The sequence below is a fragment of the Hemitrygon akajei genome, chromosome 8, assembly GCF_048418815.1.
Source record: "Hemitrygon akajei chromosome 8, sHemAka1.3, whole genome shotgun sequence".
Classification (NCBI taxonomy): Eukaryota; Metazoa; Chordata; class Chondrichthyes; order Myliobatiformes; family Dasyatidae; genus Hemitrygon; species Hemitrygon akajei.
In genome coordinates, this window is record NC_133131.1 from 116,641,046 (window position 1) to 116,667,978 (window position 26,933).

The following is a 26,933-nucleotide window of genomic DNA, read 5'->3' on the forward strand; positions in this document are numbered from 1 at the left end:
AACCCACAGTACAACTGAAAGATCTGGCAAGGTTAACAAATTGTAAGCTTTTATGTCCTCTAAATTTTATAAGTCAGTATCACACTTCCAAAAATTAAAATCCATAATGAAACATCAGAAAGAAGTTCTGAGAGATCACCTCTGAGCACAGATGAAATGTAACACCACCTCCAGTGTGCCAGAACAGCTTTAGGCAAAAGGGAAAATGGTGCTGCAGATTCAAGTTCAAGTTCCAGCTTAATGTCATTTCAACCATAGACAGACAGTATATACCGCCAAATGAAACAATGTTCCTCTGGCCCAGGGAGCACATAAAACTCACACACAACACATAAAGTAACACTACCACAAATAAATTAACAAATAATAAGCTACATTTATGATGCAAGTTAAAAAGTAAGCAGTATAACCCTGTTGGCACATCATGCGTGGTGAGATGTGAGTGGCAGCAGGGAGTTCAACAGTCTCACTACTGGGGGGGGAGGAAGCTGTTTCCTATCCTAACAGTCCTTGTCCAACAATCCATTTGACCCTGCACCATCCAAAGAGATTATTGAAGGGTTGGGAGGAACCACTGACAATGCTAAGGGCCCTGTGCTTCTGGTAAATATCTTGGATGGGAGGAAGAGAGACACCAGTGATTTTCTTCGTAGTCCTTGCAATGCTTCATTCGGTCTTGCCGTCAGATGCCTTGCAATTCCACAGAAGACAGTGAGGTAGCTGGTCAGGACACTCTCAGTGGTGCTCCTGTAAACATTGGTTAGAATGAGAGGTGGGCGTGGGGCCTCCCTTGCCTCAATGTCATCAGTAAGAGAAGACAATGCTGTGATTTCTTACCTAGAAAGTTGGTGTTGAGGGAGCAAGTGAGATTGTCTGTTATTGAGGCTCAAATCCGGTACCAAGGTGATGTTACCTGGCAGAGCCAACTCTCCTACATATTTCAAAAATGCAGACAAGATGTGGACAATGAATGCTGTCTTTGAGTGCTACCCACACAGAGGACATCTTCAGAAATGTCAGTCACTGCAGGCACTTCCCTTGCAATGTAACCAGGCTGGAATAATGAGGGAAGGGCATAGTCTAAGTGATAGAGGAGTAGGGGATGAATGGATCTCAGGCAGAGGCTTTATCAACCAAGGTTAAATGCAGAAAAATGTATATTACCCATCAGAGAACAGTGTGTGAAACCGCAGTTCTCCTAAAAAGAATTGACACTTTCTGCAGATGCAATCACACTTGGAAGGGAAGAATCACATTGCCATTGGCTTTTAAGGTGATGATAGCAAGTAACGTCTGTATCTGTTCCTTCCAGGCTGGATTTTGAAGATAAATGTTGAGATATTTGCAGACCTTGTGGTACTTTGTTGAATTAGGGAGACCATTTATGCTGTTGATTCCAAGAGAACAGGCTACTCTTCATTTCCTCTTGCCAGAAACTCACAGTTGCCAAGTATATATGGACTGCAGCCTTCTCTGTGGTTTAGGAAACCACTAGATGCATGCATATCATCCCCTGGACACTGCCTTTCTCTACCGTACACTGAAACCAAATGAGATTCTGCTTCCTCAGAGCCCAGTTCATATGTGTTGAGAGGCAGTGAATCATGAAGTTAAAGTCTATATCCTGGCTGCACTGATGACACCTTCATTCACAACAGTTCCAGCTGCATTTGACCCACTGTAGCAAATTGAAGGGTGATTACAGGGCATTCAGTACTACGACAGGTGACTCCGTTCCACAAAAATATGTACTTCACGCTTTCCACGAATGCCTCACTGTCAAATGAAATGTAACAGATGAGCGAGCTGGCATGCCAAGGCAGCATTTCCATTGCCCTAATCACTTCTGAAGGAGGTCTGCTGTATTAGACAAGTGACCTGCTCTTTGCTGCACAGCCTCATCATTGTAAGGACACAGCACTAGTCACTTAATGCAAGACAAGGAGGAGCTCGATGATGAAGAGGATGAAGAAGAGGGAAAACAAGCCATAAAACCTCCTCCTGTCCGAGTTCCCTACCAAAGAAACCAACGGTGAGATTTAAATTGTATAAAAGCTCTGAATTCTAAAAAACGGGAGTTTATGTCGAATCTTTGCAATTCGGAGCACAATATTGTGTTCAGTTCAGATCATGGTAATTTGAGAAGAATGTGAAGATCCCAGGAAGGATGCAGGAGTGATGAGGCACTTGAAGGAAAATAAAATACAAATCCATGAGGCAAGATTGAGAATGGATTGCTCTGCTCACAGCTATGATAGTTCCATACCCTTTAATACATTTCCATTGACCGTAACTACTCGTGAGGTCAGTGGATTTGCTGTACTCCATCCATCGCCTTGCTGCTTATCTCTTGCCCTTGAACTCAGAGTTTTTTAGATCTCACTAGCTTCTGGGTGTATATCCTTTGCAGATTTAGGACGTCTTTCTTTATTTCCATATACTATACCACGATCTCTAGTGCCATATCGGAACGTCGTGGAGCATCCTCTCCTCAATCTATTGCACAGTTTTCCAGGACATTTCAAGCATGCTCCTGGCACAGTACACTCTCCAGGGGGTGCAGAGTCCATTTTGCTGGTGTTACTCACTCAAGTTTTAGCCTCAAATCACAATTGCATATTCAAAATGATTATGCAAAATAAAGTTATCCTATGGTCCACAGCCCATTGAATGGCTAACCAAGCATGGTGATAATAGTTGAATTTTTGAGATTTGATAGGTGTTCAATAAATTCTGAGCTGGCAAACATTACTCACACCATAAAAAAATTATACATGTCAGAAATATCCAACTGAACTTTAGAGTATTTAGTGACATGTTCAGTACAATCAACTGAACCCACTTTGATTAATTCTCTTTTTTAAATATAGATGTAATGTCTAATGGCATAACTCGGAGAGGAGCAAACTCAGTTTGTCACAACTACCTTGAAGTTCATCTCGGTTCAGCAGTGCTAAGCACAATACATCATTGTGGCTGCATGTTATACTCAGTCACTGATGTCAGTGTGGTGAACTACATATACTTGTATGGACACGCCCCCCCCCCCCCCCCCCCGCTGACTGCTCCTGTGGCTCCTCCCACAGACCCCTGTATAAAGGCGATTAGAGGCACTGCTCCTCCCTCAGTCTCCAGGATGTTGTGTGGTGGTCGCTTGCTGCTTGTGCTTTCTTCCAGCCAATAAAAGCCTACCCTAACTCACGTCTCCGAGAGTTATTGATGGTGCATCAGGAAGGGATCAGTGTAGTCTCATCACCCCCTAAGCAAGTGATCCTTCCTTCAGTAAGGACCATATTTAGTGCCAATACCTAAAAAGTGAACTTTGAAGCCGAATTGTTCATGTGACCAGTGTTCACTTCGAAGAAATTAGCTTATTTTATTGCCTGTTACTTGCCTGCAAAAAATGTGAATAAAACAGTCTTTCTGCCGATAACGTGGAAAGCATACTGAGGAATAACAAATGTTTTGGTCTCTGAGAAATGAATACTTTACAGGGATGGAGGAATACTGTTATGTGGAGTATCGGTACAACTAGAATTACTCTTTTTCACTTGAGGTGGTTTACTGGCTTAATGGAAAGGTACCGGCCATACTGACACTCCTACCACCTTACATTTCAGAAGTTAAGAACTAGCCTAGTCATTATTAATAATCTAAAGCAAGGTAACATCAAGCAGTGGGTTTAGCCTCAAGATCACAATATGAGCACAAATCCAGATTTTTTTTTTGAGAGTAAATTAGGACCCGTGTTTTTAGTAGCAGGAGAGTATTACATGAAGAGCACAAATTAAGAGTTTTGGGCAAAGAAACCAAAGGGATTATAAAGATGTTCCTTAAAAACAGACACAATTCTTATATCAGGAATGTACAACCTGAAATGGCATTGGAAGCAGATTGGAAAAAAATTTTCAGAAGATAATTGGATAAATATTGAGAAAGACAAAAGAGTGCAGCCCAATGAGCAAAAAACAAATGAGTGGATGAATTTAATTAGCTTTACCAAGGAGATGACTAACACAACAATAGGCAGATTGACCTCTTTCTACGCTATAAGATAATAGGAGCCGGAGTGGAATACTTGATCCAACAATCCTGCCCTGTTTGATTGATTCTGATCTGCCACGTGCTTTATCTGTTCTACTGTGACAGTTCCCTATGACCTTCTATTAGCTATTTTTCAATAAATTATAACCATAGTTTATATAATTAATTTTTAGCTCCTTCATCTTTAAATGTCCCCAATGCTTCAGCCTCCATGACCCTCTGGGTTAGAGTATTTGAGAGCTTCCCCATCCTCTACATAACACAACTATTATAGGAACACATGCTAGTAATTTACAAATCTAAACAGGATTATTCACTTTTCTACATTGTTTGAATTCACAGTCATTGAACTGAACAAAAGCACTAGTGGCTAATGCAGATGACATGATACAGTAGATTCTGATTAATGTACCAGTACATTTTGGCCCAATTAACCGGCTGCCCCAATTAGCCAAAGTTTCACGGAAATAGTTAAAAAAGGTATAAAAAAAGACAAACTTCCATTTAACTCAGTAACAAATTATGTACTTGTATGAAATGCAGAACAAATTAGAACATTACCAGCACCACTACAGTACTATAAAACTGTGTATTAGTTCATAATAGTTATCAATGGAGGAATTCATTCAGTGTATGTTGCCATGTTATTTTGGTTGACTGTAAAGGAACAAAATTATCACAACCACCTACTGCAGGTAATGGACTGCCTTCATACAATCCTTTTTCGATTACATCCTCCATTGTAACATTCAAGATGATTGTCAATACCTTCAAATTCTTCATAGGTTCTAACTTGTTGAAGTAGTTAAATTGTTTTGCTTTCATTCCCGGCCATTTCTGGCATCTCCACGCCTGAATGCTTGAAACCACAGTGAGGAAAACAGTTCTGAACTGTCCTACTGCCGATTTCTCACCACTATCAGTGACAAAAATCACAGTTTTTTGAACATAAATACATGCCATTGATGCCATTTAAAAACTTCACTCTAAGCGTGGTGTAGTGCCTAACAGCCGCACAAGTGCACGTGACAGATGCTAGGTAAGAACCATTTAGCAACAGTCCCAATTCTTGTCCCAATTAAGCAGCATAGTATCCCAAATAAACAATGGGAATCCCGAATATTTCTTCGATACGGTTTTGTTCTTTAAGAGTTATCCCAAATAAAAGGCTGTCCTGATTAACTAATGGACCAATTAACCAAAATCTCCTGTATATAGTTTTATTATGCTCATGAATACAGGATTGCATTTATTTCAGCACAGTTTACTAGTTAAAAATCAACATGTTATTTTTAAATTGATTCAGTACAATGAATATTTTTAAATGCAATTTAATCTGCTTCACCCACATTTGATTATTGTTCATGCAATGAGAAATTTGGTTTACTGAATAGAAGGCATTGTTCAATGTTTAAGCTTTTGGTTAAAGGGACTTTCCACTTACCTCATCAAAATAAAAACCATCAACATCGGGGAAATATAAATTCCCAAAATATTTAACAGTGGAGACACAAGAGAATGCATTTCCTGGAATCTGGAGCAAAAACTACAATCTGTTGGAGAAACTCAGCAGGGCGAGACGCATCTTGATGCTGCGACTTAAGTGCTACTTTAACTTTTGCTCACTTATAAGCGAGTATTATATTTGACTGATTATTTTGGTCAATTGTTTTTAAAAATCTTCAGATTTATGTAGAAAAACCTTTGAATTGTTAAAAATGAATTATTAATTCTTCAACTATTTAGAAACTGAGAATGGTTGAAAAGAGATAAATATTTAATGGATATGTTGTTGGTGGCTGGTGAAAAGACTCTTACTAGGAAATGGTTATCACAGGAGAGCCCAACTTTAAATACATGGATGGAAATTACAATGGACATTTACAAAATGGAGAAGACAACAGCATCTGTTAACCATAAGCTAGAACAATTTGATTCATACTGGGAAAAATGGTTTAGCTACATAATGCCTCATAGGCCTGATTTTATTCTCACAAATCAATGAATCTGTTGTAAAAAAAAAAGATCACTCCCTACTTGTACATAGTTCTTTCCTTTTGCTTGTTTTTTCTTTCCACTCTTTTCTATAAGTGTATACCTCAGAAAAATACTTTGTGGAGATTTGTGACATATATGTACAATGTCTGAAATACATCTTATGGAAATGTTTGTTTGATGATAAACTTCAATAAAAAAATAAATTACAAAAAAAAAGAAATTGAGAATTATTTTCAAAGGGGAGGTTTAAGGAGGACTATAATGGGCCTGCTTCCGTATCTCCTTCATAGGACACAAGCAAATAAGGGCAGGAATATGCTACATGGTCTTTCAAGCCTGGTCAGCCATTTAATAAGATATTCTGCCCCAGGCTTCAACTCCTCTTCTGTGCCAGTTCCATACAGTCCTCAATGCTCTGATCTTTCTGAAGTTCAATTACTTCCACACCCTCTGTGAAACAAAATTCTCATGTAGTTCTCTGCCAGAAATGCATTATTTTTATTTCCCCAACCATTTTATGCTGAGTGCTTCAATGAATCACCCTGGTAACATAGACTTATCATAATTTATGTGATTTTTTAAAAAAGAATCTTGACATTCCATTTAACTTTTAACTTGCAATATTTGAAATGGACATCATAAAATATCATTTGGCTGGTACATTGGTGATTAAAACACATTATGGCGAAATAACCTGCATTGTCTTCTCCTTTGTTTGCTTTGTGTATGTGGTAAATGTGCATTGTTCAAATATATTGATAAAAACAGGCAACAAAAATCAAACATATAGGATTACCGAGGGCAAAACAGGGCACAGGTGTAGTGATAGGAGACATAGAGAAATGCACCATGTGAACTAGACATTTGCCCCACTACAACAGTGCTGACCAATGCATTGGTGATCTGCAAACCTTCTGCCTTTTCTCCTGGTTACCAAAAATCTCCTGCCAGAACATTAGAACTTCACTATTACATTGCCGAAGATTCTACTTCATTAGCTGAAAGGATTACTATAGACATGTTGTCATTTATATGTGATGTTTGGCTTGAGATAAACGTTTAATACTGTGCATCATTAATGGCCTCACACTCTATGTGGTCAAATATTTCATTATCTAAATAAGGAATTAATAAATAATTGCTTAAATATGAAATGTAAGAATCTCATTTGCATTCGAAGATCTAGATGTGATATAGTGAGACGTAGTTGCCTCCTGTTCAGGCGTGTGTCTATATACAATTATGATAAACTTATGAGAAATCTACTGTCTATACATCCTTCCAGCTTGGCAAACCAACACACTTTTAGAACAAATACATCTTACATACCTCTAAGTGGAGATTTATTTTTATTCATTTTACAGGACGCTAGCACTGCTAGGATGGTCAATATTTATGTTCCCAACCATATTGCCCTGAAAAAATAGTGATGAACCTTCTTGAAATATGACAATGAAAGATACTAATGATATTAATAATGAAAGATATTAATAATTTGGATGGGTACCTATGTTGTTGGTGATGCCATGCTTTTATAAAATTTCATACTTTTGAGTGTGCTCTTTAATTCATTTAAACTCATAGTAGTGCAAATAGCTAAATCTATACTGATTATCAACACAAAACATTGGAATGTTTTCTTCTATTTGCAAAGCTACTACTAAAGTCTGTATTGGGAAATTGATTAGCTTTGACATTAAGAGCTAAACAGAAATTGTTATTATTAACCCTCTAATGAATGAATATTTAAAAGTATCAAAGGGTTCTGCCGCTGTCAATCTTCTCGGCAGTGAATTCCACTGCCCTAGGCACCTCAGCAAAACATACTTCCTCTCTCCTCTCCAATCATTTGACCACTTGGTTTAAATCTGGCTTTTGTACTCACAGGTAAGGGAAAGAAGCACAAGAGACTGGTGTGCTGGAACTTGGAACAGAAAAAGCTGGAGGGACTTAGTGGATAAAAGACCATCTATGGAGGCAAAGAGATGATTGATATTTTGGGTTGTGAGTGATGTGGAGTCATGGTCCTGATGTAGGAGCACAGCCTGAAATGTTGACCATCCCTTTGTTTCCAGAGAGACGGCTTGATCTGTTGAAATCCAGCAGTTTGGTTTTTTTTTGCTTCCTATTTTTTCTACCTAGTTCATGCATAAACTTTTACAACTCAGTTAAGTCTTCCCTCAGACTACTGTTCTAAGGAAGACAATCCAACCTTATCCAATCTTGCAGAGAGCTACAATTTCCTAGTCTTGACTAGATACTTGGAAAAAAGCTCTGTGCCGTCTTCGGTACAATGTCATGATTTCTGAATTATGGTGACCAGAAGCGCACGTGGAACTTAAGATGTTGTAAAGAGTTGCCGCAGAACCCCATTCCCCCACCCATTATTAATTTTGTGTTTAGGCTATTAAAGAAACCCACATGTCTTATTGACCATTTTATTTAGACTATAAGACATAGAAGCAGAATTAGGCCATTTGGCCCACCGAGTCTGCTCCACCATTCAGTCGTGGATGATCCTTTTCTTCCCCCCTCTTCAACACTATTTTCCGGCCTTCTCCCCAAAACCTTTGACCAATCAAGAACCTATCAATCTCTGCCTTAAGTACACCCAATAACCCAACCTCCACAGCTGCCTGTGGTAAAAAATTCCATAAGTTCACCACCCTCTGGCTAAAGAAATTTCTCCGCATCTCTGTTTTAAATGGACACCCCTCTATCCTGAGGCTGTGCCCTCTTGTCCTAGACACCCCCACCATGGGAAACATCCTTTCCACATCTACTCTGTCTAGGCTTTTCAACATTCAAAAGGTTTCAGTGAGATCTCCCCTCATCCTTCTAAATTCCAGCAAGTACAGACCCAGGGCCATCAAACATTCCTCATATGATAACCCTTTCTTTCCTGGAATCATCCTTGTAACCTGTTTTGGACCCTTTCCAATGCCAGCACATCTTTTCTAAGATGAGAAGCCCAAAACTGTTCACAATATACAAGGTGAGGCCTCACCAGTGCCTCATAAAGCCTCAGCATCACATCCCTGCTCTTGTATTTTTAGACCTCTTGAAATGAATGCTAACATTGCATTTGCCTTCCTCACCACCGATTCTACCTGCAAGTTAACCTTTAGGGTGTTCTGCACAAGGACTCCTAAGGCCTTTTTTTTTCTCAGATTTTTGGATTTTCTCTCTGTTTAGAAAATAGTCTGAACCTTTATTTCTACTGCCAAAGAGCATGACCATGTATTTTCCAACATTGTATTTCATTTGCCATGTTCTTACCTATTCTCCTAATCTAAGTCCTTCTGCACCCTACCTGTTTCCTCAACACTACCTGTTCCTCCACTAATCTTCATATCATTTGCAAACTTGACAACAAATCCATCTATTGCATCATCTAAATCATTTATATACAGCATAAAAACAAGTGGTCCCAACACTGACCCCTGTAGAACACCACTAATCACTGGCAGCCAACCGGAGAAGGATCCTTTTATTCCCATTTACTGACTGCTACCAATCAGCCAATGCACTCACCATATTAGTAATTTATGCTATGTATACTTACTTATATCATTGCCTTTAATGATCTTTAAACATACATTCCAAGATCCTTTGTTCCTCCATACTATGGAATAAATAATAAATAACAGAATATCACATTATCTTGTTTATTAGATTAGAATCAGAATCTAATTGTATTACTTACACTTCTCTAGACATAGAGAGAAACAAGAGAAAATCACAGTGGAGTAGTAATGGGGCAATGGGTTCAAATGTTGACAATTGCTTCCCCTCCACAGATGCTGTTTGATCCACCGAGTTCCTCCATAAGATTGTTTGTTGTCTCTCTGGATTACATTCCATTTACCACTATTTTGCCCAATTAACCCCACATATCTTCCTACAGCCTCGAGCTTTCCCCTCTTACCACCATCATCAGCTGAGTTTTATATTGAACTTCCTTTTCCTCTTCCCTATAGTTATCCAAGTCATTAATACATATGAGAAGCTATTGGAGAACAAAAAACAATTGCCACAATGATTTATGTATCTGTGAACACAATGTCAGAAAATTTTCAGCTTTTACACAAATAACACTTAAATCCAGAAACAATTGTGTATGCTATTATAGGCTGACTCAACTATTAGCCTCCACCTCAGTGGTCTCTATTGGATGAACACATAGGAAGATGCACATGTGAAATGTAGAGATCACAATGGAAATGTTAATGCACTATTCAATACCAAATAAACACTCATCTGATATTTTGTTAAAATCATAGAGCCTGAGTACTTCAATTCTCAAAATCATAGATTTTATAGTAAATCCTGTGTTCTTTTTATTAAGAGAGCCATAAATTCAACTTCTTTTGCCCAACATTACGCCCACTGATTTGAGGAGTAAATGAGGTCAAATAGTTTATGTTAAGCAAATAACATTTCTCTGACTGTGAACATCTCGTGTGCTTCTTTACAAAGTACAATTACAGAGCGCAGCAGAAGGTGCAGTGAGTGACATCATTCAGTAAAGGTCCTCCAGACTGCCGAGTTTCACGTGTCGGTACCAGATGATGAACTCATGCTGTGGTGATAAAACCTACGTTTGCACTATTCACTTCAGGCAGAACTTTGACTTCTTGTTCTTCCTGTGCAAAGCATACACACAGACTTGTTGCAAGTAAAGTAGCTAAATTTCCTTTATTTAGCAATGCTGGAAATGCATTACTTCTATTTTTAGAACTGTATAACAAACCTTAATAAGTGAAGATTTTCTGTCAATTTCAATTGACACTTTTTAATCTGTGATGGCAGTTTTAAATGCAAGAAAAGTCCATTAGCATTTACCCAACATTTCGAAGCTCCAACTTTCCTCTTCTCTGACCTCAATCTTCATTTCAGTTAAGAGGACAGTAACAGCCATTGTATGGCCAAAGATTCCTCTAACCACATTTCATCCCTTATGTTTGTTGTAAGAATTCAATTCCATTCTTCCCATCTTCATCCTGCCAGCAGCATTACCCATGCAGTGCTTATGATTCTTCTTCCATTTTTCTCAGCTGATTTCCCTTGAGAGTTCCTTTGACCATAATGGTTCCATTTTTCTTCACACTCATGCCCATTCAGCCATATTTCACCTCACTTCCCTCAAAACTAAAATAAAATACCTTTACTTCAACTTCCAATCTTTCCTCTGGATTCTATTTTCATCCTTTGCCATTTTTGCACAGGTTAAAAGACAGATGTGCATGCCATTAGCAACTGGCTCAAACGTTACCCTCAACTATGGTGACTTCTGCTAGATGAGCATGGGGGCAAGATCTACGAGGGGTGATTGATAAGTTCGTGGCCTAAGGTGGAAGGAGATGAGTTATACAGATGCCATTACATGCACAGCATTTCAACTCTGAGTGATTATGCAGAAAATTTGAAGTTAATAGCTCATCTCCTTCTACCTTAGGCCACAAACTTATCAATCACCCCTGCTGTGGACCACTTCTGGAGGTCCAAGACGCTGACTTCTACAGAGAAGGATCCATATGCTCCACAACCGCTGGACTAAGTATGTCAATGTAGGAGGGGCTATGTTGAAAACTAAATGTGCTAGGTTTTCTAAAATTGACTCCTTCTACCTTAGGCCACGAACTTATCAATCACCCCTCGTATGTTAGAGACCTACAGACCACAATGGAAATATTAACGAACTATTCAATGCCACGTGAACACCAAGCTTTGTTAAAATCACAAAGCCCAAGTATTTCAGTTCTCTAAATCATATTGTTTGTAATGTATGTTGTGGTTATTTTATTAAAAGAGATCCATAAATCAAAGTCCTATTGCCCAATATTATACCGTACTGATCTGAGGAATAAATGAAGTTAAATAGATTATAATAATAGTTCTATTACCATGAATATCTCATGTGCTTCCTTACAAGCACAATTACAGAGCTCAATTACAATAACAAAAATTCTCCTTTCTGCATCCTAAAATTGCATTCAGATTACATAACACTGGTTCACTTCCCATTCTCCAACATTGCTCAATCTCTTCCAATATCAATAAGATGCTCAACCTTTTATCTCCTTCTTTCCCATTACCCAGTAGCCAAACATATTTACCAAACAAAACAAAGATTTCAGTACTATATTCAGTCTAGATTACCAGGCTTGCTGCTCATGAAATGATTTCCTTTACATTAGAAAGGCCAAATGCCAGATATGGCAATTGTTTTGAGGAACAGATCTACAATTTGGTTCTCTGCCCTGTTCCCATAATGTCCTCAACCTCCTCTGCAGTTCCAGTGAAGCTCAATACGAGTGCCAGTATCAGCTCGTTCACATTCAAGAGTCTGATTGTTCCCATAATATGTCAGCATACCCTTTCAGATTACCTCAGGATTCTTGATGGCTTTCTGCTAGCATCCACACAAGGCTGAAGGAGTCTTTAGATGATTGCAGAACTCGCAGAAGAATAGGTATTAATATAAACTCATGCTTTCTTCCATTAGTGCCTTTTGCTCAAGGAGTTTACAACCTTGCATTATTTTCTTACAGAAACCTGCGCAGGTCTTCTAAATTACAAGGAAGTTTCTGTCAACCCCTCCCTTCATTATAGCAGACACTTAATCCAAGCTGATATTTCCCTGTAGGTGAGTAACTGCTGACTGTATTGGGATTTGAGAAGTAAGAAAAGATGGAGAAGATTTTTCCTGTCATCGCTTGTCAGATACCTTTTGCCCTTTTTTTTAAATTAAAATTTATCTAATTTGATGAACATGAACCTATTTCAATTTTTGAGGAATCTCTTTTTACATTTCTAGTCTTTTACCTCTGTGTGGAAGCCTGTTGAAATTAGTTTGGAGTGTGCTGGCCATGATTCTGGTTTGGATCAGTCTGATCAAGATTTGTTTTGCAGTGAACTGTTGAGTAGTACATCCATGACAATGGGAGAAATGTGCTTGTCTCTTTAAATAACATCCAGCATCATTAAAAGTTGGTTTAACTAAACTGGAATAGTGCAGAAGTGACTGACCAACGTTGCCGAAGGTCGGCAGTAACAACAGAACTATTTGTGTTGTTTGGAGGGGATAAATGGGTAAAAGGGAAACAATGCTAGGATAAAATAAACTCTTTCACCAAAAAGTCAATATGTCTTAAATGTTGTAAACTCACATTAAAACATTTGCTGCTTTCTTTAATACTAGCTTAATGTACTAATGCCCTTCCCTTGGACAACATTGGTGGTGGGGAGAGGGAAGACTTGTAGCTTGGGCAACTGCCGGTCTTCCATAAAAAAAACCTTGCCCAGGCTTGTGCCCTGGAAACTTTTCAAGGTGCAAATCCATGGTCTATCGAGACTAATGGAGGCCTACTCTACCTTAATGTAATTTTTGTTTGCAGAACTCTTTGTGTAGTCAAATATTTCAACCAATATCTCTTTTGCTTCTACATTGTCTTTCCAGTTTCGCTGTATCTTTGATCTATTCAACCTTAATATTTCCAGATCTCATGGCACATCCTCTACCTGAAAGGTTGACACTGTTTCTCTCTCCATATTTGCCAGCTGATCTACAAAGTATTTTCAGGCTTTTATATTTGTGTTTTAGAGATGCAACCCCCACAGTATTTTCAATCAATATTCAAAATTATTTACCACATCCACTTTTCAGCAAGATCAAGTTCAGAGAAAAAAATATACGTGCCACAAAGAACTTCCATACCTTGCAGACTTCTTCAGAAACTAATAAACATAATCAGAGGTGAGATAAAAGAAATGCTAAAAATACACAATAACATCATTTGGAAAGAGAAAAGACAAGTGAATGTTTTGGGTTTAGATAGATGTGAACGATCTGGTGAAAAGAAAACAGGGTGGAACTGAGTTGGCAATGTTCCAAAGCAACATCACTGAAATAGGCTCCACAATAAAATATGTTGCCTCTAAGCAGTGCCTTTAAGGAGAGATACTTATACTTTGCTCACAGTATGTGCTGAATTTGACGGGCTGGGGAGGGTGTTAAAACAGGCATGGGACACTTAGTGACACATGCAAGGAAGAAACATTCCCACTTTCTCCATTGGCACTTTGCCCACGTCTTCAGAGTCCTTTCTTCCTCTGAAGCTAAAACCCCAGTTCTTCTCCAACCAGCTCTCCTGGTTTTTGTGTGCTCCTTCACATTAAGTGGAAGGAAAACAAAAAAGTAATGATATCAAGATAGTTTGGAAAAGAGAATATGAACAAAGGTGTAACGCACAGATATAGGTTGTTGGTCCCTTTCTACGAAATTGTGGACTTGCAGCATACAAGTACATTGTGCTGGCAGCCCTTTTGATGCTTGCTGTTACCACAGTTCAATGAATAATTGCGTTTGCCTTTCATTGTTAAAGTAGTCACCTGATATGCTGCAGTCCTACTGCCTCCATTCTGCGAGGATATTATTCACCCTGAGTGTAGAAGATGTAAATATTCGTCATCATTCATTGTGTATTATGGTCATATTTATATTATTGTGCTCTTCAGTCATAATACAAGCCACAAGGTTCAGTTTACGCACTGAGTTTGTGCACCTGAGTCTACAAGCTATGAAGGTGTGATTGGTGGTGGAGAGTGTCTGGAGGGAATAGTAAAGATACATGGTGTAAGAATTGTCTCAAAAGAGTTGGTGAAAGAATCAGAAGTTCTTATTTAGGTCATTGTAAACTAGTGCATGATACCCAGGAGAACAGTAAAGAACACTGAGACTGAGAAAACTCCTGAAGTGAATCCCAGGACATGAAATTGTTTTGAATCAAAGTAAGACAACATCCTCAAGTTTGGAAACAGCTGATACACCAACATTATCTGGTGATTCTGCAAGTTCAGCATTAGGAGCATCAGTACTGCAGACTGAGAGTGGGAATATCACAATGTAGGAAAACCTTGTGAAATTCATAGTTGCAGTTGAATTCATTTAAATTCATTTTCTAAAAAAAGTGAAGTAGTGAAGAAAATTTAAATAAATGTGATGTCATTTATGATATACTATGGTCACAGATGCATTACCGTTGACATTCGGAGAAAAGCGTTTGTAGGGTTATAGAATCTGTCCCCAAGCCTGGTGGGACGAGCTTTCAGGCCTACATCACACTGCTGGTTATTGATTACAACTCAGCGTTCAACACAATCCTACCCTCAGTTCTAATCAACAAGATCTAAAATCTGGGCCTCTGTATCTCCCTCTGCAAAAAGTTCCTTGATTTCCTCATTGGCAGACCACAGTTAGTGCCGATCAGAAATAACATCTCCCGCTTACTGACAATCAATACTGGCGCACCTCAAGGATGCATGCTTAGCCCACTGGTTTAGTCCCTCTATAGTCCCGACAGTGTGGCTAGGCATAACTCAAGTGCCATCTATAAATTTGCCATTTACACCCTATTGTTGGCAGAATTTTCCAATGGTGATGAGGATGCATGAAGGAGTGAGGTAGATCAGCTGGGTGAGTGCTGGTGAACAACACCCTTGCACCCAGCATCAGGACGACCAAGGAGTCGGGAAGAGGAAGGTGCAGGAGCACACACCAGTCCTCATCGAGGGATCAGCGGTGGAAAGGGTGAGCACTTTCAAGTTCCTGGCTGTCAACATCTCTGAAGATCTATCCAGGGCCCAACATACTGAGGCAAATTGCAAAGAAGGTCCACCAGCAGCTATACTTCATTAAGAGTTTGAGGAGACATCGTTTATAACCAAAGACTCTTGCAACTTCCTAAAGATGTAGAGCATTCTAACTGTTTGCGTTATTGTCTTGTATGGAGGACCAGAAAAAGCTGCAATTAGTTGCAAACAGCAGCTCTGTCATGGGCTCTAGCCACCCTAGCATTGAGGACACCTTCAAAAGACAATGCCTCAAAAACGCGGCTTCCATGTTTAAGGATCCCTATCACCCTGACATATCCTGTAATAGCTACCATCGAGGAGGAGGTACAGGACCCTGAGGACGCACACTCAGTGTTTTAGGAACAGCTTCTTTCCAATCTGAATGGACAATGAACCCATTTCTTTTTCATTATTACCTCAATATTTTCTTCTTTTGCTCTCTTTTTACACTATAATAGATAGATAGATAGATAGATAGATAGATAGATAGATAGATAGATAGATAGATACTTTATTCATCCCCATGGGGAAATTCAACTTTTTTTTCCAATATCCCATACACTTGTTGTAGCAAAACTAATTACATACAATACTTAACTCAGTAAAAAATAAGATATGCATCTAAATCACTATCTCAAAAAGCATTAATAATAGCTTTTAAAAAGTTCTTAAGTCCTGGCGGTTGAATTGTAAAGCCTAATGGCATTGGGGAGTATTGACCTCTTCATCCTGTCTGAGGAGCATTGCATCGATAGTAACCTGTCGCTGAAACTGCTTCTCTGTCTCTGGATGGTGCTATGTAGAGGATGTTCAGAGTTTTCCATAATTGACCGTAGCCTACTCAGCGCCCTTCGCTCAGCTACCGATGTTAAACTCTCCAGTACTTTGCCCACGACAGAGCCCGCCTTCCTTACCAGCTTATTAAGACGTGAGGCGTCCCTCTTCTTAATGCTTCCTCCCCAACACGCCACCACGAAGAAGAGGGCGCTCTCCACAACTGACCTATAGAACATCTTCAGCATCTCACTACAGACATTGAATGACGCCAACCTTCTAAGGAAGTACAGTCGACTCTGTGCCTTCCTGCACAAGGCATCTGTGTTGGCAGTCCAGTCTAGCTTCTCATCTAACTGTACTCCCAGATACTTGTAGGTCTTAACCTGCTCCACACATTCTCCATTAATGATTAATATATAGATGTATTTTTATTGTAATTTATAGTTTTTATTATGTATTGCAATATACTGCAGCAACAAAGCAACATATTTCATGACATATTCCAGTGATATTAATCCTGATTCTGATTTCTAATTGTGAATATCATATACTCATGCACTATTAGTCCATACACCCTATATTGAACTTTGTTAGTGGTTAAAAATATTTTGAGTATACATACCTACCTTGCATAAGGTTGACTCCCATGTGATTACTAGACACCCACTGTAAGAATCTGGTCAGTTCTCTCCTGCATCAACAAGTAGGTCATGGACAGACGTACCTTTGGGAATTTGTTTTTTTTTTTCTCCCAGGTAAAACAAATACTTTGCAGATTTGGATATCCCAGGTGATGTGACATTGTTTGAACATTCTGTTTTCAAATGAGTATTCATTTGACTGAAAAGGTTTAAATATGTTTGAAAAGATGTGTAAGCACAGATTTTAGACAATAGACAATAGGTGCAGAAGTAGACCATTCGGCCCTATGAGCCTGCACCGCCATTCTGAGATCATGGCTGATCATCTACTATCAATACCCGGTTCCTGCCTTGTCCCCATATCCCTTGATTCCCCTATCCATAAGATACCTATCTAGCTCCTTCTTGAAAGCATCCAGAGAATTGGCCTCCACTGCCTTCTGAGGCAGTGCATTCCACACCCCCACAACTCTCTGGGAGATGAAGTTTTTCCTTAACTCTGTCCTAAATGATCTACCCCTTATTCTTAAACCATGCCCTCTGGTACTGGACTCTCCCAGCATCTGGAACGTATTTCCTGCCTCTGTCTTGTCCAATCCCTTAATAATCTTATATGTTGCAATCAGATCCTCTCTCAATCTCTTAATTCCAGCGTGTACAAGCCCAGTCTCTCTAACCTCTCTGCGTAAGACAGTCCGGACATCCCAGGAATTAACCTTGTGAATCTACGCTGCACTTCCTCTACAGCCAGGATGTCCTTCCTTAACACTGGAGAGCAAAACTGTAAACAATACTCCAGGTGTGGTCTCACCAGGGCCCTGTACAAATGCAAAAGGATTTCCTTGCTCTTGTACTCAATTCCCTTTGTAATAAAGGCTAACATTCCATTAGCCTTCTTCACTGCCTGCTGCATTTGCTCATTCACCTTCAGTGACTGATGAAAAAGGACTCCTAGATCTCTTTGTATTTCTCCCTTACCTAACTCTACACAATTCAGATAATAATCTGCCTTCCTGTTCTTACTCCCAAAGTGGATAACCTCACACTTATTCACATTTAACATCATCTGCCAAGTATCTGCCCACTCACCCAGCCTATCCAAGTCACCCTGAATTCTCCTAACATCCTCATCACATGTCACACTGCCACCCAGCTTAGTATCATCAGCAAACTAGCTGATGTTATTCTCAATGCCTTCATCTAAATCGGTGATGTAAATCGTAAACAGCTGTGGTCCCAATACCGAGCCCTGTGGCACCCCACTAGTCACCACCTGCCATTCCGAGAAACACCCATTCACCGCTACCCTTTGCTTTCTATCTGCCAACCAGTTTTCTATCCATGTCAATATCCTCCCCCCAATGCCATGAGCTCTGATTTTACCCACCAATCTCCTATGTGGGACCTTATCAAATGCCTTCTGAAAATCGAGGTACACTACATCTCCCTTGTCTAACTTCCTGGTTACATCCTCAAAAAACTCCAATAGATTAGTCAAGCATGATTTGCCCTTGGTAAATCCATGCTGGCTTGGCCCAATCCTATCACTGCTATCTAGATATGCCACTATTTCATCTTTAATAATGGACTTTAGCATCTTCCCCACTACTGATGTTAGGCTGACAGGACGATAGTTCTCTGTTTTCTCCCTCCCTACTTTCTTAAAAAGTGGGATAACATTAGCCATTCTCCAATCCTCAGGAACTGATCCTGAATCTAAGGAACATTGGAAACTGATTACCAATGCATCCGCAATTTCCAGAGCCACCTCCTTTAGTACCCTAGGATGCAGACCATCTGGACCTGGGGATTTGTTAGCCTTCAGTCCCATCAGTCTACTCATCACTGTTTCCTTCCTAATGTCAATCTGTTTCATTTCCTCTGTTACCCTATGTCCTTGGCCCATCCATACATCTGGGAGATTGCTTGTGTCTTCCCTAGTGAAGACAGATCTAAAGTACTTATTAAATTCTTCTGCCATTTCTCTGTTTCCCATAACAATTTCACCCAATTCATTCTTCAAGGGCCCAACATTGTTCTTAACTATCTTCTTTCGCTTCACATACCTAAAAAAGCTTTTGCTATCCTCCTTTATATTCCTGGCTAGCTTGCGTTCGTACCTCATTTTTTCTCCCCGTATTGCCTTTTTAGTTAAGTTCTGTTGTTCCTTAAAAATTTCCCAATCATCTGTCCTCCCACTCACCTTAGCTCTGTAATACTTCCTTTTTTTTAATGCTATGCAATCTCTGACTTCCTTTGTCAACCACTGTGGCCCCTTTCCCCCCTTTCAATCCTTCCTTCTCCGGGGGATGAACTGATTTTGCAACTTGTGCATTATTCCCAAGAATACCTGCCATTGCTGTTCCACTGTCTTTTCTGCTGGGATATCCGTCCAGTTAACTTTACCTAGCTCCTCCCTCATGGCTCCATAGTCTCCTTTGTTCAACTGCAACACTGACACCTCCGATCTGCCCTTATCCTTCTCAAATTGCAGATAAAAACTTATCATATTATGGTCACTACCTCCTAATGGCTCCTTTACTTCAAGATCGCTTATCAAATCCTGTTCATTACACAACACTAAATCCAGAATAGCCTTGTCCCTGGTCGGCTCTCGGATAAGCTGTTTCAAGAATGCATCCCGTAGGCACTCTACAAACTCCCTATCCTGTGGTCCAGCACCAACCTGATTCTCCCAGTTCACCTGCATGTTGAAATCCCCCATAACTACTGCGACATTACCTTTGCCACATGCCAATGTTAACTCCCTATTCAACTTGCACCCAATATCCATGCTACTGTTTGGGGGCCTGTAGACAACACCCATTAGGGTCTTTTTGCCCTTACTGTTCCTCAGTTCTATTTTATGACATTAATAGAAATAAAAACTTAGCTGTAATCATGGTCTACAATCTAGTGTATGGGCTGGTCTTCAGTTTGTTTTGAGAGGTGAGTTTTCCCCTGTTTGCCAATCCATTTCCACATAAAGTGAAACTTGGGGTGCCTGGCCAGCTAAATGCTAACTTGGAACTGACAGCAGTCCTTATGTGGTTATATGCTGCTGTTAAAGCAGGATGCACTGTTGTAGAGTTTGGCTGAAATAAATCAACAAGATATTACAGGTGGTGTTGAAAGGTGCGAAAAAATTTCTTTTTATCACGTCTTTAAGGTTTGCAAGATGTTCAGCAAAAAGAAAAGCCATGCTATAAACTAGTAAACCGGTGGTCAGATCTGTTTGATTATGATTGCATAAAGTATGCAGCCAGTAACCAGTCTAGGTTGATTGTATATGGAACTAGGGAGGAAGAAGTTATCTACTTCTGGGAAAAGTATTGAAGAAGGTTAATGGAACTGACTTGGTGAAACAAACGGAATTCAATGTAAATAAATCTGAAATAATCCACATTGGACCTATAAGGAAATAATCAGAATCATCTGTAAATGAAACAACAAAACAGTGGAAGTCCAAAAGTGACTTGGGATCCCCATACATAGATCATTAAAATTACAAGGTATCAGGTGAAGTATGGAGACAATCTTTCCACATATTTTGTTATTGCAGGAAAGGTGCAGAAATCACAGCAGGAAATTCTAATAAAAAAGCTGTCAAAGATTAAATGCCTTACACTAGAACTGCAAATGGAGCCATCAGGTACTGTGATAGGTGTCAAGTAATTAACACTGCAACACATAAATGTTGATAGGTATGTTCTCCCACTATTATTGTCGCCAAAATAGATAACCCTGTTATGCTGGAACATATTGACGAAGAGGGTCATAGAGAGCTTACAGGGGCAGGTGCCCATATGTTCTAGCAATTTCAAACATCTGGAACACTTATGAATGTTAGCAGGCACCAGAGTGGACACACACAGGTAGGGGTCCTTCTCTTCCAATGATAAATGACCCAGGTTTGAGGGGCTGTTCAATGGTTTTTTAGGTGGAACTTGCATGTCATTTTTCAGTTTGCAAGCAACTAATTTTAGTGACCTTACTCATTATACTAATGTTTGTGATGTCCTTCAAGTCATGCATCCTTATGGTTTTAATACTGTATAGCACTATTCTTTTATTTCCTTACCTACCATCCTTCCACAAAAGAAGGCAGAGATTGAAAGGAGAAGGTTTAAACAGGACCAGACAGGAAGTTTTTCAAACAAAGTAAATTTAGTATCCAAAATGAGCTGGTGAAGGCAGTAAAAAATTGTTCAGGTACGTTACTCGAACTCTAAAATAAGAAAGGTGCCATCAATGTAACCAGATTCTGCTAAAGAACCCCCAATAGTCACCAAGATGCTGAGGAACATGTGTAGGCAGATTACAGAAAGGTATAAAAACAAAAGGAATTTTGTAGAGGATAACTTTACCAAATATAGACTGAGACCTCCTGAGTGCAAGACATTTGTTTGAGGCAGAATTCATTTGGTGCATCCAGGCAGGTTTCTTAAATCAATATGTAGTTAGTCCAACTAGAGGAAGGGCCATACTGGCCCTAGTGTTGAGTAGTGGTCAGGAGATCGTGTGGATAGTCAGAGGCTTTTCCCAGGGCTGAAATGGCTAGCACGAGAGGACACAGTTTTAAGGTGCTTGGAAGTAGGTATAGAGGAGATGTCAGGGGTAAGTTTTTTACCAGAGAATTGTGAGTGTGTGGAATGGGCTGCCAGTGACAGTGGAGGAGGCGGATATGATAGGGTCCTTTAAGAGACTTCTGGATATGTACATGGAGCTTAGAAAAGTAGAGGGCTCTGGTATCGTTAGGTAATTTCTAAAGTGAGTACATGTTTGGCACAGCATTGTAGGCCAAAGGGCCTGTATTGTGCTGTAGGCTTTCCATGTTTCTGTGTTTCCAAGAGACTGACCTTTCAGTGGGAGATCAGATAAGAAACAGTGATCACTACTCCTTAAGCTTTATGTTAGCTATAAAAATGGATAAATATGGACCTTGCAGGAGAGTATTAAAATTAAAAGTATTAAAAGGAGAGTATGCAAATTATTAGCATATAAGGCAGGAACTAGGGAAATTTAATTGGGAACGGCTATTTTGGGGCAAGTCCATATCTGACATGTGGATGGTGTTTAAAGACAAAGTACAGGATGAGATGTTCAAGTCAGAAAGACAAGGGTGGCAAGGTGAGGAAACGAGAGAGAAGGTGAATTTAGTCAAGAAAAAATGGGAAAAGTATGTAAAGATAAGGAAGCTAGAATCAAACTGATCCCTAGAAAAGAACTCAAGGAGGGTCCATGAAATGTCTTTGACAAGTGAGAGTAACGAGAATTACAAAGCATTCTATACATACATCAAGGGCAAGAGGTAAACTGGGGAGCAGGTGGAACTACTCTATAATGATACATGCTTGAAGGAAGTGGATGTAGGTGAATACTTACATCAGTATTTACCAAAGAACGTAGGGAGATTAGTGTGGAATGTGCTAAAATGCTAGAACATTTTGAGATAAAGAAGGAGATAGTGTTTGGTCTGTTAAATAACATTAAAGTGGATAAGGCTCTAGGGCCTGATGGGATAAACCCCAGGTTATTTACAGAGGTAAGAGATAAGAAATGTTGGGGTTTTGACCAATGTCTCAGTGTTCTTTCTAGCCACAGGCAAAGTCCCAAAGGACTGGTAAGTAGCTAATGTAACTCCATTATTCAAGAAGGGAACTATAGACTTGTGAGCCTTACATCAGTGGTAGGGAAGTTATTAGAGAAAGTTTTTATGGTAGGATTTATGAGCATTTGGAAAACTATGGCCTAATAAGGGACAGTCAGCATAGCATTGTGCAGGGCAAGTACTGTCTTACTAACATGATGGAGTTTATCTGATGTGACAAAAGTGATTGACGAAGGTGGAGCTGTGGATATTGTCTATATATATTTTAGTAAGGGCTTTGACAAAGTCCTTCATAAGAGACTCATCCAGAAGGTTAAGATGCATGGGATCCATGGTGAAATGGCTGTTTGGATTCCACATTGACTTGGCCATAGATGACAGTGGATAGTGGTTAATGAGATGTAGTTTGGCTGGAGGTTTGTGACTAATGGTGTTCTGCAGGGATCTATACTGGGACCTCTGCTCTTTCAGATATATATAAATGAACAGGATGTAAGTGTAGGTGGGTGCATTGGTAAGTTTTTAGATGACATGAAGATTGGTGATGTTGTGGATGGCATAGAAAACTAGCAAAGGATACAGCAGGATATAGATGCCGTGCAGATGTAGAAAACAGTACATTGAACAATATGGCACATTACGGGCCATTTGGCCCACAAAGCTGTACTAATATAAACCTACTCTACGATCTATAAAACTTCTTCTCCATTACACAGACCATAACCCTCCATTTTTCTTACCTTATATGCGTATTTAAGCGTCTTTTAAATGTCTGCATTGCATCATCATCTACCACCATCCTCAGCAGCGCACTAGCCTCTGTAAGTGAATGCCACGTAGCCTTTGTATCACATTCCCTTACTGATGCAGCAAAAAATATACACAGATTGATAGAAAGGCCTTGAGTTTGGTTTGGGGTGGGAAGTGTTTCAACCAGCACTTGTATGGGAGAGAGTTTTTCCTCATTACTGATATCAACCTCTGGTGTCCATTTTCAATCCACAGAATGGTGCTTCACTAACAACAGCGGCATGAATACAGAGTTGGCCCTGTTTCTTGGAGGACACATTTACAAGATCGAATTCAAGAGGACGACTAATCATGGAAGTGCTGGTGGATTGTCTTGTTTGCACTTGGAAAAGGAAATAGCAGGAAGTTTTACAAAAGGGGACACTCCTCGATGTATTCACCCTAATGCCGAGACAAAATGTAAGACAGAGGATTGGGAAGATTTTAGAAACCTACAGAGAACAACTAAAAGAATCATTAGGAGGGAAAAGATGAAATATGAAAACCATCTAGCAAACAATATCAAAGTGGATAGTGAAAGCTTTTACAAGAATGCAATAATTTAAAGAGAGATAATAGACAGTAGGTGCAGGAGTAGGCCCTTCGGCCCTTCAGGCCAGAACCGCCATTCACTGTGATCATGGCTGATCATCCACAATCAGTACCCCGTTCCTGCCTTCTCCCCATATCACTTGACTCCACTATCTTTAAGAGCTCTATCTAACTCTATCTTGAAAGCATCCAGAGAATTGGCCTCCACTGCCTTCTGAGGCAGAGCTTTCCACAGATCCACAACTCTCTGGGTGAAAAAGCTTTTCTTCAACTCCGTTCTAAAAGGCCTACCCCTTATTCTTAAACTGTGGCCTCTGGTTCTGGACTCCCCCAACATCGGGAACATGTTTCCTGCCTCTAGTGTGTCCAATCCCTTAATAATCTTATATGTTTCAATCAGATCTCCTCTCATCCTTCTAAATTCCAGTGTATACAAGCCCAGTCGCTCCAATCTTTCAACATATGCCAGTCCTGCCATCCTGGGAATTAACCTCGTAAACCTACACTGCTATTGTCTTCCTGTTCTTGCCACCAAAGTGGATAACCTCACATTTATCCACATTAAACTGAATCTGCCATGCATTTGCCCACTCACCAAACCTGTCCAAGTCACCCTGTATTCTCATAACATCCTCCTCACATTTCACACTGCCACCCAGCTTTGTGTCATCTGCAAACTTGCTAATGTTACTTTAATCTAAATCATTAATGTATATTGTAAATAGCTGCGGTCCCAGCACCGAGCCTTGCAGTACCCCATTAGTCACTGCCTGCCATTCTGAAAAAGACCCGTTAATCCCTACTCTTTGTTTCCTGTCTGCCAACCAATTTTCTATCCATGTCAGTACCCTACCCCCAATACCATGTGCTCTAATTTTGCCCATGATGAGAATGGATATAAGACTGTTTGCCGGAGAAATAATAACAGGGGACAAGTGGATGGCAGATGAACTAAATGAGTATTTTGCATCAGTTTTCACTGTGGAAAACCCGAGTGGCGTGCCAGGTGTTGAAGGATGTGAGGGAAGAGAAGTGAGTGCAGTTACCATTACAAGGAAGAAGATGCTCAAAAAGGTGAAAAACCTAAGGGTACATGATTCACCCAGACCAGGTGAACTGCATCCTATGGTTCTGAAAGAGGCAGCAGTAGAGATTGTGGAGGCATTAGAAATGATCTTTCAAAAATCATTGGATTCTGGCATGGTGCCAAAGGACTGGAAAATTGCAAATGTCACTCCACTCTTTAAGAAAGGAGGAAGGCAGCAGAAAGGAAATTATAGACCCTATAGCCTGACCTCAGTAGTTGGGAAGATGTTGGAGTCAATTGTTAAGGATGAGGTTATGGAGTACTTTGTGACACAGGACAAGATAGGGCAAAGTCAGCATGGTTTCCTTAAGGGAAAATTTTACCTGATTATCCTGTTGGAATTCTTTGAGGAGATTACAAGTGGAATAGATAAAGAGGATGTAGTTAATGTTGTACAGTATATTTGGATTTTCAGAAGGCCATTGACAAGGTGCCACACATGAGGCTGCTTACCAAGTTAAGAGCCAAGTTTGCAGATGATACAAAGATTGGTGGAGGGGCAAGTAGTGTTGAGGAAACAGGTAGGCTGCAGATTAGGAGAATGCACAAGAAAGTGGCAAATGAAATACCATGTTGGAAAACACATGGTCATGCAGTTTGGTAGAAGAAATAAATGTGCAGACTATTCTCTAAATTGGGAGAAAATCCAAAAATCTGAAATGCAAAGGGACTTGGGAGTCCATGTGCAGAACACCCTAAAGGTTGACTTGCAGGTAGAGTCAATGGTCAGGAAGGTAAATGCAATGTTAGCATTCATTTCAAAATGTCCAGAACACAAGAACAGGGATGTGATGCTGAGGATTCATAAGGCACCAGTGATGCCTCTCCTTGAGTATTGTGAATAGTTCTGGGCTCCTCATCTAAGAAAAGATAAGCTGGCCTTGAAGAAGGGTCACAGAAGGTTCACAAGGATGATTCCAGGAATGAAAGGGTTATCATACGAGGAACATTTGATACCTCTGGGTCTGTGTTGCTGGAATTTAGATGAGTAAGGGAGGATCTCGTTGAAACCTTTAGAATGTTGAAAGGCCTAGACAGAGTAGAAGTGGAATGGATGTTTCCCTTGATGGGGGAGCCTAGGAGAAGAGGACACAGCCTTAGGATAGTGTGGTGCCCATTTAAAACAGAGATGCAGAGAAATTTCTTTATCCAGAGAGTGGTGAATTTGTGGAATTTATCACCATGGATAGCTGTGGCGGCCAGGCCGTTCTGTGTATTTAAGGAAGAGCTTCTTAGGTTCTTGATTGGATATGGCATCAAAGATTACGGGGAGAAGGCCAGGGAATGGGGCTGTGGAGAGAGAAAAAAATGGTCAGCTGTGACTGAATCAAAAGTCTGAGCTGGTTGTAAGGGAAACCAGAAAAGACTCCACACTGTCTCAGGTCTACATGACAATCCAAAATGCCTGGAATGTGCAGCAGAAATTCCATTTCCCCCATTTTTACAGCAGCAGTATGAACTTGTTTTTGAAGGGGGTTGCCTAATGTGGAGATTGAAAGTTGTTATAGCCATATAACCATATAACAATTACAGCACGGAAACAGGCCATCTCGGCCCTTCTAGTCCGTGCCGAAGTTGTTGTACCATCCAAGCTGAGAGCTAAACCGTTAGAGGAGTCACATGCCGGTCATCTAGGCACAGTCAAAATGAAGGCATTGGCTGAAAGCATTGTCTGGTTGGCCTGGGATAGATCAACAGATCGAGCAGCTGGCCATGCATTGTTGGGGATGCCAAAACATCCCGAAGAATCCAGGAGCAGCATCTCTACATCCATGGGAATGGACTGCTTTGCTTTGGC